This window comes from Taudactylus pleione, unplaced genomic scaffold (genome assembly GCF_031769625.1).
Source record: "Taudactylus pleione unplaced genomic scaffold, aTauple2 ptg000022l, whole genome shotgun sequence".
Taxonomy (NCBI): domain Eukaryota; kingdom Metazoa; phylum Chordata; class Amphibia; order Anura; family Myobatrachidae; genus Taudactylus; species Taudactylus pleione.
Window position 1 is genome coordinate 1,099,621 of NW_028284424.1, and position 18,978 is coordinate 1,118,598.

Genomic DNA, 18,978 nt, shown 5'->3' on the forward strand with positions numbered 1-18,978 from the left:
GAACTAGTCCTGCATCCAAGTTGATAAGGCTAACTGAGTCCTTTCTCATCCAGGACTCCTCAGAAGAATCTTAAAGCGCTAGGCCTACTGCTGATGCTTGGGGTGGATCTTCATCCCAGAAGGGGACCAAGAAGATTACTACTAGTAGTAGTAGTTTAAAAAAACAATTGACTGTAGAACAAGACCTTTGATAGAGGAAGCAAGTATGACAGCTGTCACCCAGTTGCACAGCGTATCACTGACGTCATAACAGCTATGCTAGTACTAGATCTGCGTCCAATATCCGCCATTAATGGAGTGGGTTTTAGACAGTTAATTCAAGTGCTGTGTCACTGTTACCAAATCCCAACTAGATTCCACTACACTAGAAAAGCAATTCCCCGTCTGTACATGGATATTAAAAAAAACTTAAATAGTGCCCTCCAAAATGCTGTTCTACCAACTGTCCACTTAACCATAGATATGTGGACAAGCAGAACAGGCAAAGTAAAGATTACATGACTGTTTACTGAGTGGGTGTACTGCCTTCAGCAGCACCAACAGCATTTAACAAACACCAGCTTATTCAGAGGCAGGCTACTCTCTGTTTCACCGACATCACAAAGTGGCATACCGGTGTCAACCTCTTACAAAAACTCAAGAAAGTCAAAGCAAAATGGCTTACCCTGTTTGGACTCTCCTCAGGACTTCTGACTTCTGATAATGCCAGAAATATTGTTAGAACATTACAGCTGAATGATTTCAAACATGCCCTATGTTTTGCTCACACAAACAATTTGGTGGTGCTGAATTTTTAAAAAATCAATACATATTGACAACCGTGCTTGAACCTATGTTTAAATCATATGTCGCATCTTTCTTTCCAACTGACACAGATCTAAAGAGATGCAAAGAGCTGTTGGCGGGCATGTGGTCCGCTCATGCGGCACGTGACATGGAGACGTCTCCTCCTTCAACTGCGGCTGCCAGGAAAAAACAGCTTTCCTAAGAGACCCACTGGTCTCTGGTGATGCTGATAAGTCAACACAACAATTAGACATCTGGTCGGGTCTAAAATAATTGCCTAAAATTTGTGACACGGTCACCTCTACCGTGACTCTATCTGATACAGTCACCATTTAAATGATGGTTGAAGATTATTTTAATGACAGCATCCAAATAGGCATGTCAGACAATCAGTTTTTACAGATATAGCACCGATCCCGCACCAGCCATCCATTGTGTAATTCATAGTTTACAGTTTTGTTTGTCCTCTCTCCAATTAGCTGTTACTTGGTTCATCTGTATCTACAGAATAAATATAAAGCTTGCTGAGTTGCTACTCACTATTTAAACATTATAGAAATCACATATACAGAGAAGAAAAGTAAGTAGTTTTAATGAGTGCACTGGGACCCACGTTGGTAATTTAAAATTGAATATTTTTAATAGGTATGCATTAAAATCTCACTGTATTAAATTTGTTAAGATGGTGAAATATAAAAAGTTAGAATAGTGCAAAAGAGATGAAAATTAATGTGTACAATAAAATATGCAAAACAAAACCGTTGTCAAATTGTCATTCTTTCAATATGATCAGTGTTTAGTAACACAGTTGTTCATTACTTATTATAGTTTATTCAGTTATTTATGTTGCAAATAATGATTTCTTAAGGCTAAATGCCTTCATCAGCTCCTAGAAGGAAGTAGCAAATTGTATCAAACAATGCAGTGACTAATATTGTGTATAGTCAGCATTCCAAAGTGACACAATGTCTTCTCTTCCTATGCTTAGATGTCTTATCCTTATGTATTGCCATGTAATGCTTATATGCAGTATATACAAATATATGTTGAAGTTCTGAGTCTCTTAGCTATAAGGTTAAATCCCACACAGCAGGTATAATTATGTTAGTATATAGTTGGTCAACACACCTAGTATTAATGGGTCTCCACTACATGTGATATATATTAGTAGTTCCCATTATATCATATGTGAGTGAATCACATACCATAAAAAAAGATTTTATAGGTAAAAATGTTAACCTTTGGAGCTCTGGGTATTCATGTATACAATAATGCAGCTGAACCTTTAGGCAATTGCAATCATTCCCAGCACTGCATATAGCACATGTATCATTTTATACATCAGTAGCTGGAGCATAGGCCTCATATATTTAGCATAGCTTTCACTATTTGTAGGCAATAGCAATTAGTCTCAGCACTATGTATAGCGCATATATAATTTTAACTTAGACATCAGTGGCTGGGGTTTATATCCATCTAGCAACACATTAACATTGAATTTAGTTACATGACATTAACAATCGGTTACAGATAGCCTACGGCCGTTTCACCAGTCAGGCTTTCTCAGTTTCAGATAACTTAATTTATGAACATCTATGGTTTGATGTCTTTGCATGTGTGGATTGCATGTGCTGTTGCTGCCATTTTTTGAAAATTTCATTACAATAGCCCCATTACAAATATATTTACTGAAAAAAATGTTGATGTGTTCAATACTTATACTACCTGCTGTGTGTATAAATATATCTATATATATATATATATATATATATATATATATATATATACATGCACACAGAACACCTCCCCCCTTCTTTCTAACCCCGGCTTCTCTAACTGCAATGCCCTACGAGGCCTGGGTGTGCGTGGAAGTTAGCAATTTCTGAGTAAGGTCACGGTTTGTGAAAGTGTGCGTAAGGCTACGATGGTACTCGATTGTACCGATGTTTTCCCAGTCATTACGGATGTTTGTAAGGTAAAGTTTCATCCTTATGTAGTGCAGTGGCAGCATTGCAATCACAATGGATTAGCATACTATCGCAGTTAAACTGCGTACGTAATCGCTATTGCATTTGCAGTTGCATTCCGCAGTGAATTAGGCACAGAGTCAATTATACCACACCAATAATGATGTCTTTATTACCAGGTACCCAAGCTCAATGACAATACTGTAGAGTGTGGTTAACATGGAGCATTAGGTAAAGCAAGGTGATTTTAAAAGAAAATGTGTAGTCAAATACAAAATTGATACAATGCTATATAAAATGAGGGTTCTAAATGACATTAAACCTTAAGATGCATACACATGTAAAGTTTTTCTGTCCAACCATCCAACTAGTTGATTGGTTGGAATGAAAATCTGGTAAGGTATGAAAGCAGATGACAATCAGCAATTTGAAAATTGACAAAAACTGTTGTTTGAACAAATTGTTTAGATCGAACATTTAACAAACTTGTCTGACGACCATTTTCATCTGTTTTCTGGCATTTAGGAGCAAATTGCTGATCATCAGTTACTCCCATACGTTACCAGATTTTCATTTCATCCAATCAACTAGTTGGATGGTTGGACAGAAAATCTTTACTTGTGTATGCAGCCTTAGCCCCTGAGAGTAGTCATTCTGATTCAGCTGTACATGAATTTGCTTTTTTAAATATTTTATTTTGAAAGGAATGGTAGTTGACAAAAATGTGAAATGTCAGTATACATGCATAAACTAAGAACAGTGAAAAGATTCACTCATATAGAAAGAACAATCAACATGTGATATCTTTAATACCAGATCTACATTTCTGACATTTCTGGTATACGAATAGAAAGCAGTAAAGAGTAAGGCGAGAAAGAAATAGGATAGGAGGGGTTGGGTAGGGGATGCCAGCACTTAGGATCCTGGCAGTCAAAATCCCAACGGTGAACGGTGGAATCCCGGCAGGGTTAGGATACCGACACCTGTCGGTAGGTATCATAACCCTTCTCCTATACCTACCCCTAACTCTCCCTCCCCGGTGCCTAAACCTAACCTCCCCCCTAGTGCCTAAATCTAACGTCCCTGTCCCCGCACCCTAAACCTAACCCTCCCTCCTAGTGCCTAGCCCTAACCCCTAACGTCCCCTAACCTCACTACTTACCTTCGGGATGCCGCCACCGGGATTCTGACAGGTTGGTGGGGGCTGGGTTGTGCTAATTAAAGATTATGTATTCAGAAAAAAGAATATATATATATATATTTATATATATATATATATATATATGTCCCGTGGGGTGGCACTCCAATAATCAGAAAACACAGGGCCTAATTCAGCAGTGCACTACTGAATGCAGATTCCCGATGTTCGGGAATCTGCGCAAGTGCCAGACCCGTTCTGCACATGTGCAGAACGGGTCTACGAGGCCGCACATAAAACTGGCAGTAGACTGTCAGTGATTGACAGTCTGCTGCCGTTTGGGGGCAGGGAGGGGGCAGCGATGCCCTCCGTCTCCCGAAACAGAGGTTTGTCGCTGACGTTGCAGGAGAGGGAAGAAACCAGGAACTCTGTCGGCAACGCAGCTCGGAGGCGTGATGCCTCCTGCTGCATTACCATATCTGCAAGGATCACAATTGCAAAGCTGCCTGCGTGCAGCTTTGCAATTACGATTCTTGTAGAATCTAGCCCAAAGTCCCCATTGCCCTCCGTATTAGGGCCTCAGTCGAAGCCCCAGCAATATGCAACATGAACGGCGGCACTCAGGAAAGGCAGTCACAAGCAGGTAAATTTGCTCCAACGTTTCGGAGTGATATTTACTACTCCATCTTCAGGGTACAATGAGTTACAATACAAAAATACAGTTACCACCACACCACGTGTAACGCGGCTTCAAGCTTCCGGCAGCTTCCAGAGGGATGGCGCTCACATGTGGCATCATCGCTCAGCGTTGGTAGCTGTGGAGACAACTAAACATAAAAATTGTGCATAAAAGCAGATCCCTCGCAGATGTATAATATATGGTTACAAATCGGGAGATCACTTTATGGTACTAAGCATCTTTAGTTAGTCAGATCCAGTTGACAGTACATATTAGAGAGAGGTGATGCCAGGAATAAATAGGATAAATAAGGAGTAAATCCACTCATATTATTGTTCATTATACCATATTCCTAAATTAACCAAACCTATATAGAACATGTGGTAATGCTTAAATGACTAGCATTCTAATTTACCTATTGTTATCATGACACCACAAGCCGCAATGGCTACATATTTATAAAAAGCAATGCAACCCTAAACTCTCGTTAAGGCCCCTCGGGGCCATAGGGCCTGATTCAGAGCCGCTCGCTGTTTGCGAGTGCTCGCTCTGAATCAGGGCAGGGATTTTGCACCCACAGCTTTTGCAAGCGGCCTGGTGATGGTCACGATTATCGCGACCATTGGGCTTGCGAGGAGATGCTGTGGTAGGGTCTCAGCTCTCGCAAGCCTGTGTGGACTTCCTGCTCTAATAGAGAAGGAAGTCCACTACTGACATCACTCGTGATGTCAGTAGGGCCGCCCACAAACGCCAGGCATTCCTAAGGGAATGCCTGCATTTATGCAGCCACTCCCCCTCCCCGCCTACAAAACGGGGCGAGCTGTCAATCAATATCAACAGCCACCCCGTCTTGTAGCGAGACCCGTTGCAATGGAGCTGCTGTCGCAGTACGGGTCTCGGGCATGTGCACGCCGGAGGCGGCGCGTGCGCAGTCAGGGACCATCACACCATGCGAGTGCTGTGCACTCACGAGCGGGTCTGAATCAGGCCCATAGTCTGAAGTCGATGAATCCATCGTGTTTCACAACGTAGTAGCTTAATGGACCTATTGCCATAACGTATTTGTTTGGGAATGTGATCGATAATAATGTACTGCATAGCGGCCACACTGTGACCAGCTTGCACAAAATGGCGTGCCACTGGCTGGTCACTGCTATCTGCAGAGATGGCAGCACAAATGGCCGACTGGTACAACGCCATTTGCTCCTTGAGTGTCCTATCAGTTTTCCCCACATAAACGAGGCCACAGGGGCAAGTGAGGAGATAAACAATATATCTAGTGGTGCATCCACTTGTAGATCCCGACCGGGAAAGATTGTTATAAATGCACAAACTGCTCAGTGCAGTGAAATATTGAAGCTCAAATGAGTCTTGTTCTTAGAACTGTGAATGGGAACACCTAACGTGTTTCTCGGCTCCAAAGACTGGCCGTTACCTCAGAGGAGCCGTCCTGCTTGTGCATCTATAACAATCTTTCCCGGTCGGGATCTACAAGTGGATATACCCCTTATGAATACTCCGCTATCAGGCACCCAAGCTATATCGTGGATTCAGCGGGTAAGCCAGCATTATCCACTATATTGCTGTATCTAAGATTGTGACATTTATATATTTTTATACAAACTGCTAAGACTCTTTAAGGATTCATTCAATATCCATTTTTTACTTTGTAAGCTCATGGACAATTTTTACTTTTGCTTTAAGATCCAATAAGACTCTTGATATATATTTTTTCTACGACTCAGATTTATCTTATAAGTATTTTTATTTTTATTTGTTTTTTAAAATTATTGTACTGACTTATTTTTATGCTCTTGGGTTATTAAATGTGTATCTATTCATATTGATGTCTTTACAATTTATGTGCTGCAGTTACTAATCATTTAGCGCTCCCACACTTTCCAAATACTCCTTGTTAGCTTTTCTGGGGTTTGCCTACCCCACAGTGGTGAGCTGCATTTAGATTTGTATTTTCTAGTTACCTCTGGAGCGCCTGATTTTGTTGTATGTGTTTCTGTTTTTAACTAATATGCAAGATCTTTAAATGCTTTCCACTCGCCTGCGAACAAGTTGCTGTGGGGCTTAGATGCTATATCGCCCTCAGATAAATACATATGCACATCTTGATCAACCATACGTAGAAAAGTCTTAATGGCAGCATTACTTGAAGTCAGGTCAAAACGTTATTTACCCAATATTTTACGTAAGTGCACAGGTATGTCAGAGGCCTGATTTTTGACGGATGGAAGTGGTGCTTTTTAGCTGTGAAAAAAACTCATAAAACTTGAGTTGACGACTGAGTTGATATTTTTAAATTTCCCACCTCAATCCATCATATATATATATATATATATATATATATATATATACATATATATATATATATATGTTGTGATAAGGTCGGGGTAGCGGGTCCCTCTCCTGGGGTAGATGGACACCACCTTACACACAGCAGCCAGGAAACAGCACTCCAGTCGTGGATTTTCGTGCAAGCTGGATGGTGCCAGTTTTATTGTGCAATTTCAACAATCAAATAAACAAAACATAAAATAAACCCTAGCCCGGCTGGGCACTAACCAGACAGTAAGGGCCTGATTCAGAGCCGGACGCTCTTTGAGAGCGCTCGCTCTGAATCAGGGCGTCCCTGTTTTTTTTTAAAGACAGCCTCCTGGCTGCTCGCTAAGCTGTGGGTGACCACCCACAGCTTTAGCGAGCGGCCAGTTGATGGTCATGACCATCGTGACCATCGGGGCTTGCGACGAGACCCTTGTGGTAGGTTCTCATTCCCGCAAGCCCCAGTGAGCTTTTGGCTCTGATAGAGCCGGGAAGCTCACCACTGACATCACTCGTGATGTCAGTGGGGATGACCCCAAATGGCAGGCGTTCCTTCGGGAATGCCTATGTTTGGCCAGCCACCCCCCCTGCCCACCTCCAGAACGGGGCAAGCTGTCAATCAAAATTGACAGCCACCCTGCTTTGGTGTGAGACCTGTAGCGATGGAGCGCCCGTCGCTGTCCGGGTCCCACGCATGCGCACGCCGGAGCCGGCTCCGGCATGCGCATGCACAGTGGGGGACCATCAACCCGCTTGCGAGCGCTATGCGCTCGCGAGCGGGTCTGAATCAGGCCCTAAGTTCCCTATCTAACAGAACACTAAACAAAATCCCCATCCACAGTACCTTCTGGTTTACAGCCAACAGTGTCTCAGAGCAAGCTAACATGTGGTCTGCTCTCCCAGGTATGAGACACTCAGCTATGAAAAAAACAAGTTTATCTGAGCCACTTTCAGGCGCAAGCCCTAATGAGCCTGCTACCAGGCCTAAAGTCCCAACACCTGGAGTGGCCTGTGGATGGAGCCCTCCCTCTCCTCACATCCACACCCCCAGGACCCATTCCGGCTTTCACAGAAGCTGACATTTCTAGTCTGCTTATCCAACAGACTTCTCCTGGGGGTTTTAAAAGACATAAGACAGGAATCTTGGACATATATATCAGCCATTCCACACTTCTCCAGTGCTTCTATCACATATCCCCCCCTTTGTTTCGACCTGCGGGGCGGAACAACTGCAGCCCCCAAACAATGGACACGTGACAAAGCATCTGCATTGGCCAGCTGGCTTCCTGGCCTGTGTTCTACCATCAATTTAAAGGTTTGTAATGCCAAGAACCATCTTGTTATTCTCGCATTACTGTCCTTGTTTTCTTACATCCACTTCAGAGGGGCATGGTCAGTGATCAATCTGAACTTCCTTTCCACCAAGTAGTACCTGAGAGTTAATACCCACTTTATGGCCAATGCTTCTTTCTCGACTGTAGCATAATTTCTCTCATGTACATTTAATTTCCGGCTTAAGAAAAAAAATCAGGTGTTCTTCACCCTCTTTGCTTTGGGACAGGACCGCTCCGATGCCTACATCTGATGCATCAGTTTGTATAACAAACTCTCTGTCAAAATCAGGGGTCATCAGAACTTGTTGGGTACATAACTCTATTTTTAACTCCTGGAATGCCTTCTCTGCTTCAGGACCCCATTCCACCATGACTTTCTGTTTGCCCTTGGTAAGGTCAGTCAGTGGGACTGCAATGGTGGCAAAATTGGGTTTAAACCTCCTATAATACCCAGTAATCCCTAAGAAGGCTCTCACCTGCTTCTTATTCAGGGTTGTGGCCAGTTTTGTATTGCCTTAATCTTATTGAGCTTTGGCTTTATCAAACCTCTGCCAATGGTGTACCCAAGATACTTTACTTGTTCCATCCCCAGACAACACTTTTTAGGGTTGGCTGTCAAACCTGCCTTATAGATGGAGTCCAACACTGCTTGTACTCTGGGCAAGTGAGACTGCCAATCAGGTCTATGAATGACCACATCATCCAGATAAGCAGTAGCACACTGTCTATGGGGCCTTAGAATCCTATCCATCATTCTTTGAAAGGTAACAGGTGACCCATGTAGCCCAAAGGGCAACATCTTGTATTGAAACAACCCCTCTGGTGCAGAAAAAGCTGTCTTTTCTTTGGCATTCTCAGTTAACGGCACTTGCCAATACCCTTTGGTTAAGTCAAGAGTAGTTAAATATCTGGCTGTCCCCAGCCTTTCAATAAGTTCATCCACCCTAGGCATAGGATAGGCATCGAACTTTGACACACTGTTCAATTTCCAGAAGTAATTGCAGAATCGCACACTCCCATAGGATTTTGGAATGAGCACAATAGGACTTGACCACTCACTATGCGATTTTTCAATTACACCCAACTCTAAAATTTTTATAATTTCCTTTGACACTGATTCTCTTTGGGCTTCTGGTAACCTATAGGGCTTTAGGTTAACCTTAACCCCTGGGTCAGTGATTATGTCATGTTTAATGACCGTGGTTTTCCCTGGTAGGTCAGAAAACAGCACCCTATTTCTGATCAGAAATTCCTTAACTTCCTACTGTTGACTGGCTGACAGGGTTTTTGCCACTGTCACTTCGGGTACCTTGGGCCCTGGGTTTACTGGAGGGACTCGGACGGCTGACAGTCCTACTCTATCCTTCCAGGGTTTTAAAAGATTTACATGGTATATCTGTTCTGGCTTTCTTTTCCCCGGCTGGTAAACTTTATAATTGACCTGCCTCCCTTTTTCTAAGTTTTCAAAGGGTCCTTGCCATTTAGCCAAAAGTTTACTTTCTACTGTGGGAACCAACACCAACACTCTGTCCCCAGGAGCAAAGTTGCGTACGCGAGCATTGCGGTTGTATACTCTCTGCTGTGCCTGTTGGGCCTGTTCCAAGTGCTCTCTTACTATCGGCACCACAGCTGCAATTGTTTCTTGCATTTAAGAAACATGCTCAACAACTGTTTTATACGGACTGGACTGCCCCTCCCATGTCTCTTTGGCAATGTCAAGTAATCCCCTTGGATGTTCTCCCGTACAATAAATCAAAAGGGGAAAACCCTGTTGAGGATTGGGGAACCTCTCTTATGGCCAACAGCAAATAAGGTGACAAGTAAACCCAATCTCTACCATCTTTGTCCACTACTTTCCTTAGCATGTGTTTTAAAGTTTTATTAAACATCTCCACTAACCCATCGGTCTGGGGATGGTACACAGAGATTCTTAACTGGTCAATTTTAAACAGGCGGCATAACTCCTTCATGATTTTTGACATAAATGGGGTACCTTGATCAGTCAGGATCTCCTTAGGTATTCCCAACCTGCTAAAGACATGGACTAATTCTCTAGCAATGGTCTAGGTTGACGTATTGTGTAATGGTATCTCTTCCGGTATCGTAATCCATTATCACCAGAATATATTGATGGCCCCGGGCAAATTTCATTAATGGCCCAACCAAATCCATAGCTATTCTTTCAAACAGAACCTCAATAATGGGTAACGGAACCAGGGGACTTTTGAAATGTGGCCTTGGAGCATGATACTGACATTCAGGGCAGGATGCACAATAGTCAGATACCTCTTTATAGACCCCGGACCAAAATAATCTCTTCATAATTCACTCAGTGGTTTTCTCTACCCCTAGGTGGCCTGCCGTTATATTACCATGGGCTAGATCCAACACTGTTCTTCTGTAAGCTTTGGGAACTATTAATTGTTCCACAATATCTTCCCCCTTCTTAGTCACCTGATACAACAAATCCTGACATACTGCCATGTGAGGATATGACAAAGGACTATCGGGGTCTATGGGTTTACCATTGATCACCTTGACATTCTCCCTGGCTTTTACCAAAGTAGGGTAATTTAACTGCTCCACGGCAAAGACCTCTCTTCTGACCTCTAAATCAGACAGACGATCAACTGGCTCAACAACACTTCCCACCTCAGTGGGAGGCACATCACTTGGCACGTCACCATCATGCTCCACATTCTCTAGTTCACCAATCATACTAGAAAAAGGGAACATCTCTGACTCTGAAGAAACTTTCTCTGTTACTACGCCAGTAACCTTCTCAAATGAGTCAGGATGATTTACCTCTGTGCAAAATCGGCTTTCTCACAACTTCCAGAAGTGAGCAAAGTCTCTCCCCAATATTGCATCATACATTAAGCCATGTACCAAACCCACAGAGACTACCGCGGAACCACATGGTATCTCGTGTTCACTTCTGCAGTATTATAATAGCAAGTGTCCCCATGTATGCAGGTCACACCAACAGTTTTCAACTTACACTTCAAGGGGTTCACCAGCTCAGCTTTCATAAGTGTCACCAGGCTACCAGAATCTAACAGAGCCTCTACACGGTTGCCTTCTACAGTGAGTACACACATGTGCTTATCAGTCTCAGCCCGCCGATCAGCAGTACAGGCTGGCTTTGCAAAGAAAGATCCCCTGCAGTATACATGAGCAGTATCACATTGCAAAGTTTCAGAGGTAACATAACAATTAGCTGCAATATGGCCAAAGCCACCACATCGGAAACACTGAATCATATTATAATCTAGTCTTTTACAGGGAAGAAACTTTCCTGGCCAAGCTGGCCTGTCTCCAGGTTCCTCACCCTCAGTCTGACAAGGTACATTCTATCGCCCAGCACCCTTCTTCCCTGGAACAGTCTTACCAGTGTCAATGGGAGTTTGCCGTAGCGCCATCGGGGCTCGGTGGGGCAAACTCAACAGCTCCTCAGCCACCATGTACCTCTCCACCAGTTCGACTAGCTGGTCTGCAGACTTAGGGCCTGCATAGCTCACCCACTTGCGCATAGATGCAGGTAGCGACCACAGATACCTGTCCATCATGACTCTTTCCACGATCTGTGGTCCTGTCAGCTGTAGCCATTTTGTGGTTAGATGGACGAGGTCATGCATCTGTGAGCGTGTAGGTTTTTCCATTTGGAACTCCCAGCGGTGGACTCGTTGGGCCCGAACAAACGAGGTCACTCCCAAACGAGTTAGGATCTCCCGTTTTAACTTTGCATAGTCCTTGGCATCAGCAAGGCATAAATCATAGTAGGCCTTTTGTGGTTCTCCACACAGGAAGGGTGCCACAAGACTTGCCCACTGTTCCTTGGGCCAACTCTCCCTTTCTGCGGTTCTCTCACAGGCCGTAAGATACGCCTCCATGTCATCACTCTGGGTCATCTTCTGCAAAAAATGACTGGCGCGTATAGAGCGAGTGTGGGTTGGAGGGTCAGTGGAAGCATCTCCAGTCCGGGCTACTAGGTGTTGTACCACCTCTTTTATGGCCCGGCTGTTCTCCACTAAGGCCTGGCGGATTTCCTCAATGGTAACTTGCCTCCTGAATTTGTTGGTTTCCTGCTGGGCTGCCGTAGCCTGGAGCAAGGCCTTAACAATGTCCTCCATGTTGTCTTTAGGGGTCGGCTGAAAGCAGACCCTGACCTCTCTGATCATCTGCTGATGCCACCTTCATGGATTCCACAATCTCGTGTCTGTCCCTTTACATTTTAAAGGACAAATTTTTCCTTGCTGCAACTTCAGTGTGTGCTTGCCCGCATTCTCCACCAGTTGTGATAAGGTCGGGGTAGCGGGTCTCTCTCCTGGGGTAGGACACCACCTTACACACAGCAGCCAGGAAACAGCACTCCAGTCATGGATTTTCATGTAAGCTGGATGGTGCCAGTTTTATTGTGCAATTTCAACAATCAAGTAAACAAAACATAAAATAAACCCTAGCCCGGCTGGGCACTAACTAGGCAGTAAGTTCCCTATCTAACAGAACACTAAACAAAATCCCCATCCACAGTACCTTCTGGTTTACAGCCAATAGTGTCTCAAAGCAAGCTAACCTGCGACCTGCTCTCCCAGGTATGAGACACTCAGCTATGAAAAAACCCAGTTTATCTGAGCTTATCTGAGCTTATATATTTCAGGTGCAAGCCCTAATGAGCCTGCTACCAGGCTGAAAGGCCCAACACATGGAGTGGACTATGGATGGAACCCTCCCTCTCCTCACATCCACACCCCCAGGACCTCTTCCGGCTTTTCACAGAAGCCGACATTTCTAGTCTGCTTATCCAACAGACTTCTCCTGGGGGTTTTAAAAGACATAAGACAGGAATCTGGTGGGACATATATAGCAGCCATTCCACACTTCTCCAGTGCTTCTATCACAATATATATATATATATATATATATATACACACCACACACAGCGGCACCCACGGAGATATCAACACAGGGTCTCAATGACCTCTTAGCCGTTCAACAGTTTCAGCAGTTATTCAAAAACCGTCTTCAATGTTCCTGAGAGGTCGTTGAGACCCTGTATTGATATCTCCGTGAGTGCCGCTGTGTGTGTGGTGTATATTTCTCTGAGCAGTTGGAGGGCACCCAACCATTACTATCATTGATATACAGCTATGTGGAGTGCCGAATATTGTGTTTTATATATATATATATATATATATATATATATGTATGCACAATCTTGAAAGCGGCACTCCTCTAATGTGCAAATATAGCAAATAAATAAATAGTTACGGTCCGGTGCCTTCCAAGCTAAACACAATCAGTGTAGCTGCAAACAAGAATCCCTCACGGCGGCACTCATGGAATGAGACACGAGAAGAAATGTGTTTCCAATGTTTCAATGCTCTATTGCTGCATTTTCGTCAGGGTGCAAGTTACAAATGAACAAGAAAATACATACCTAAATACTTGTGAGACAATCCTAGCCTCCGCCCGCCGCCACACACGGCGTAAAACACTGACGTCATAGGGAGGCGCCATGCAAGGGCACGGAGAGAACCACACCACGTGATCCAAACTAACCAATGGAAGGATAGAAGCACACCATGGCAACCACTTATCAACAAACATAAAAAGGACAAAGATAAACAAAACACATTACGTGGACCCTAACAGCATATGATGTACAAACATGATCCAAGACACTAAAATGCTGGTGAATGTTAACAAGCATGGGGATATAACAATGAATAACCTAGTATAAGGATGCTAAAGATAAACAACAGCACCCAATCCATGTCTGCACAAAACTGTCACATACCAGGCACCAGCCATGCAGACATAATATATGTGTAATCACAAACCATAAAGCATACCTTAAAAAACTTATGGAAAACAAGATAACCCAAGATTTTCATTGAGGCCCCGGGGGGCTAGGGTGTCCAGCCAAAAGATCCACCGGCATTCAGCCTTCAACAACATAAGGGACCTATCACTCCCTCTTAAAGGAGCAGGGATATGTTAAATGATGGGATAACGTAAGGTTGCCAGGTTGTGTTTGGCCTCCAAAAAATGTCTTGTGACCGGTTGATCGCTTGATCCAGATGACAGGGCTTGTTTAATGGAAGTTCGGTGGGCCGACCATGCGCCCTTTGAATGCTTTTTCCGTTTTCCCAACATAGTGGCGTTCGCAGGGACAGCTGATAAGGTACACAACATATTTGGTGGTGCAGGTCACCCATTGCCGGATTTGAAATCTTTTACCTGAGTATGGGTGAAAAAATGAATCGCCGGTAACCATGTATGAGCAAGTGGCACAGCTGACACACTTAAAACAACCTGGACGTTCAGCACCCAAGAAGTTAACTTTATTTTTGTGGGCTCCAGAAAGAGTGACATCATTTTTTACCTGGAAGTCCTGGTAAAAATTTTTGTATGTACAGTCCTGATGAAAAAGCCTTACGGCTTTGAAACGTCGACCTCTATCTGTACTTATGTTTTCACCTATTTAAAAAATTTTTGATCTACTTTTGAAACTGGGAGTGCAGCTTGTCTTTTTTATTGTGATGCTGCCATGCACCACTATAGGAAAAGCTTCTTTTATATATATATATATACATAGAAATATATATATACACATAGAAATATATATATTTGCTTTAATATATATATATGTGTGTATTTATAGATATATATATATATATATATATATACGATATATATATATATAAAAATATATATATCAATACATGTAGAGGGGCACTCGCAATATCGTATTTAATGCCGGGGTGCCATCCATCAATAACGTATAAACAGGGAGACCCCTGTACTCCAGGGATCAGGCGGCACTCAGCGGACTTCCAAAAAATAGCAAACAGATTTTATTCCATAAATCGACGTTTCAAGACCCACACGGTCTTTTCATCAGGATATACATTCAAACAACAAAGCAGAAATAAGCTTACCTATAAACCCAAGTGCGTCAAAGAAAAACTAGCACCAGCTACTTTCCGTGACCAGCGTCGTCTCGTGGAGCACAGGGTCCGTGACCTCATCACAATGCGTCTAGACCGGCAGGGAACTCCCAGCGTTGTCTAGGAAACAGTAACCGGGCAATGGTAAACCAATGCCTCTGAGAAGAATATGTGATGTCCCGGGCCGCAGACCTCTGCTGCTCCCTGAGCGAACAACTGTGAATAAACATAGACATAAAACATTAATAAAAAAACAGTGCTCATATAAATAACAGCAAATCAAATAAATATAGCAAGGCACAGGTTAATGAAAATGATATAATAATGCCGCAAAGCAGAACTTAGTATATATATAGATCCCAGGTTTTAAAGATATACACATCCAATATGATCAATACTAATAGATATAAATCAGCGTTAAAATTAACAATATATAAGTCAATTATACACATGTATTTTTCCAGGACAGTTTTTCATTGAGCCCACCAGGGGATACTGTATTCAGGGAAAATATCCAACGTGCTTCCCTTATTGAGAGCAATTTTGCCCTATCACCTCCTCGATTCAATGGGGGTATGTGATCAATAATTTTGTAGCTCAGATCTTTTAATTGATGCTTTGCTTCACTAAAATGTCTGGCCACTGGTTGCTCGCTTGTTTTGCCTTCGATGGCCGCTTTAATAGCCGACCGATGGAGGGCCATCCTCTTTTTAAACATTCTGATAGTTTGTCCAATGTAGCAAAGACCACACGGACAGGTTATCATATATACTACAAAGCGAGTTGAACAAGTGACCACATGTTTAATGTTAAACACTCTGCCCGTGTGCGGGTGTTTAAAAGTGGAACCCATCTCCAAATATTTGCATGTGGTGCATGAAATGCACCTACAGCATCCAAGTTGTTTTGTAGAGGTAAACTGATCCTTCCGTTTGAATGGAGTTATATCACTCTTCACCAAAATATCTTTAAGGTTTCTGCCCCGTCTGTAACTTACCAAAGGGCTTTTATTTGATAAACCGGGCAGATCTTTATCACTCCGGATAATTGGCCAGAGTGCCTTTGATGCTCTGGGGATCACCGAGCTTGCCAGTGTGTATTCTGTGATCAGGGGGATCTTATCCCTAGTGTCCCGTATGGTCGGATTGTTCAACAAAGTTAACCTTGACATTTGTAGTACTTCTTTCTTTTGTCTTAATAGTATCTGTTTGTTGTATCCTCTTTTTTCAAATTTGGTGACTATCTGATCCAGTTCCTTATTCACGTCATAGCTATTGCTGGTAATACGAATTGCACATATCATCTGGTACCTAGCCAGTCCCTTTTTCAATGCTGGAGGATGAAAACTGCTTGACATAAGTAACGTATTACGATCAGTGTCCTTAGTGTATATTGATGTGTCAAATTTATTGTTAATTATCTTAATAGTAACATCCAGATAATTAATAGATGAAGTACTAGATTCAAAGGTGAATTTAATCGGGGTGTTTTGATGATTGACACTAGATATCATATTTTTAAAGGATAGTTCATCCCCTTTCCAGAGCAGGAGTAAGTCGTCTATGTATCTCACACAGAAACTTATATTCGCTGCAATGGCTGGATCAGTGAAGAAAAAGTTCTCTTCTTGGGCAAACATATATATGTCGGCAAAGGCCGGTGCCACGTTAGAGCCCATAGCACATCCGCTTCGTTGTAAGTAATACTCGCCATTAAATAAAAAATAATTTCTGGTCAAGGTAAGTTCTGACAGGGATATAAAGAAATCAATGTCCACAGTATCAAAATTTACCTTATGTAGAAATGTTTTTGTGGCGTCAATGTCCTCCTTGTGCGGTATCACCGTATACAGGCTCTTCACGTCAAGTGTACACATTAAGATATTATCTGGTACATGTCCAAAAGAGGAGAGTTTCTGTAGAAAAGAGGTAGTGTCCTTGAGAAATGTTTTTTGTGCCATAACAAATGGTTGTATAAGGTTATCCAAAAATTGAGAGATAGGTTGGTACAAAGATCCTCGGGCGGAAATTATAGGTCTGCCGGGGGGTTGAGTCTGATCTTTGTGGATCTTGGGCACAGTATACAGTAGTGGAACCACCGGGTGCGTTTGTGTTAATAGTTTGATGATTTTAGGATCCAGAATTTTATTCTCTTGGGCCTGTAATAGAATGTTGTCCAGTTCTCTTTTATACAATCCCGTTGGATCACCGCAAAGCTTTTCATATGTATTGTGATCAGGCAATTGTCTATCTTTCTCAAATTGATAATCTTGTAAATCCTGGATAACTATGGCTCCCCCTTTGTCCGCAGGAACAAACTAGCAATCTAATGTGACCAATACAAAAAAGATTTATTAAAATATAAAAAAGGAAAATTGGCTACAGTGAGCTCAGATTATGAAGAAAAGCGGGTCTACCGTTGGCTCAGTGGTTTTGGACCAACTCCAACAGGTCCCTCGAGAGGACGCCCGAATTGGAGAAATAAAAAACAAAGATTTAGAAAAGAACCAATGTCCTCACAAAGTGATAGCGATTTTCAGGTGCAGGATTCAGATGAGCCTTCAACTCCGCGGTCTATCCCTTTATGGGTAAATACCAGGAAGCAAGGAGAATTACCACCATTAAACCCACAAGACCAAAAGGCTCCAAAAAAGCAACCAGGAAGAAAACCTGATATTTAATCTTTCATCCAGAATAATTACAGACATTGAAGCTAGAGTACTTAATAAAGGGTTGTCCTTTATTCCAACTAATAAACATAATGAGTTTAATTGGAAACTTGACAATTATAAATTTGCACGTACATTGAGACGTAAGGAATTTTTTCAATACCAAGAAAATCTCAACTCTGAGGAATCCTCTTCATTGTTTACATCCTTTTTAAAAAAGTACTCTTCTTCTAATTTTGATCCGATATCCAAAAATTCTTCCATAAAAACATTTTCTAGACTGATGGACGATTCAGTCCACAGGTTTCTACAGGCACAACCAAAAATTTATCATAATCTATCCCCGGAGGAACAAAAAGCTCTGAAAACGCTATCAGAGGACTCTTCTATAATTATCCGCCCTGCGGACAAAGGGGGAGCCATAGTTATCCAGGATTTACAAGATTATCAATTTGAGATAGATAGACAATTTTCTGATCACAATACATATGAAAAGCTTTGCGGTGATCCAGTGGGATTGTATAAAAGAGAACTGGACAACATTCTATTACAGGCCCAAGAGAATAAAATTCTGGATCCTAAAATCATCAAACTATTAACACAAACGCACCCGGTGGTTCCACTACTGTATACTGTGCCAAAGATCCACAAAGATCAGACTCAACCCCCCGGCAGACCTATAATTTCCGCCCGAGGATCTTTGTACCAACCTATCTCTCAATTTTTGGATAACCTTATACAACCATTTGTTATGGCACAAAAAACATTTCTCAAGGACACTACCTCTCTTCTACAGAAACTCTCCTCTTTTGGACATTATACCAGATAATATCTTAATGTGTACACTTGACATGAAGAGCCTGTATACGGTGATACCGCACAAGGAGGGCATTGACGCCACAAAAACATTTCTACATAAGGTAAATTTTGATACTGTGGACATTGATTTCTTTATATCCCTGTCAGAACTTACCTTGACCAGAAATTATTTTTTAATTAATGGCGAGTATTACTTACAACGAAGCGGATGTGCTATGGGCTCTAACGTGGCACCGGCCTTTGCCAACATATATATGTTTGCCCAAGAAGAGAACTTTTTCTTCACTGATCCATCCATTG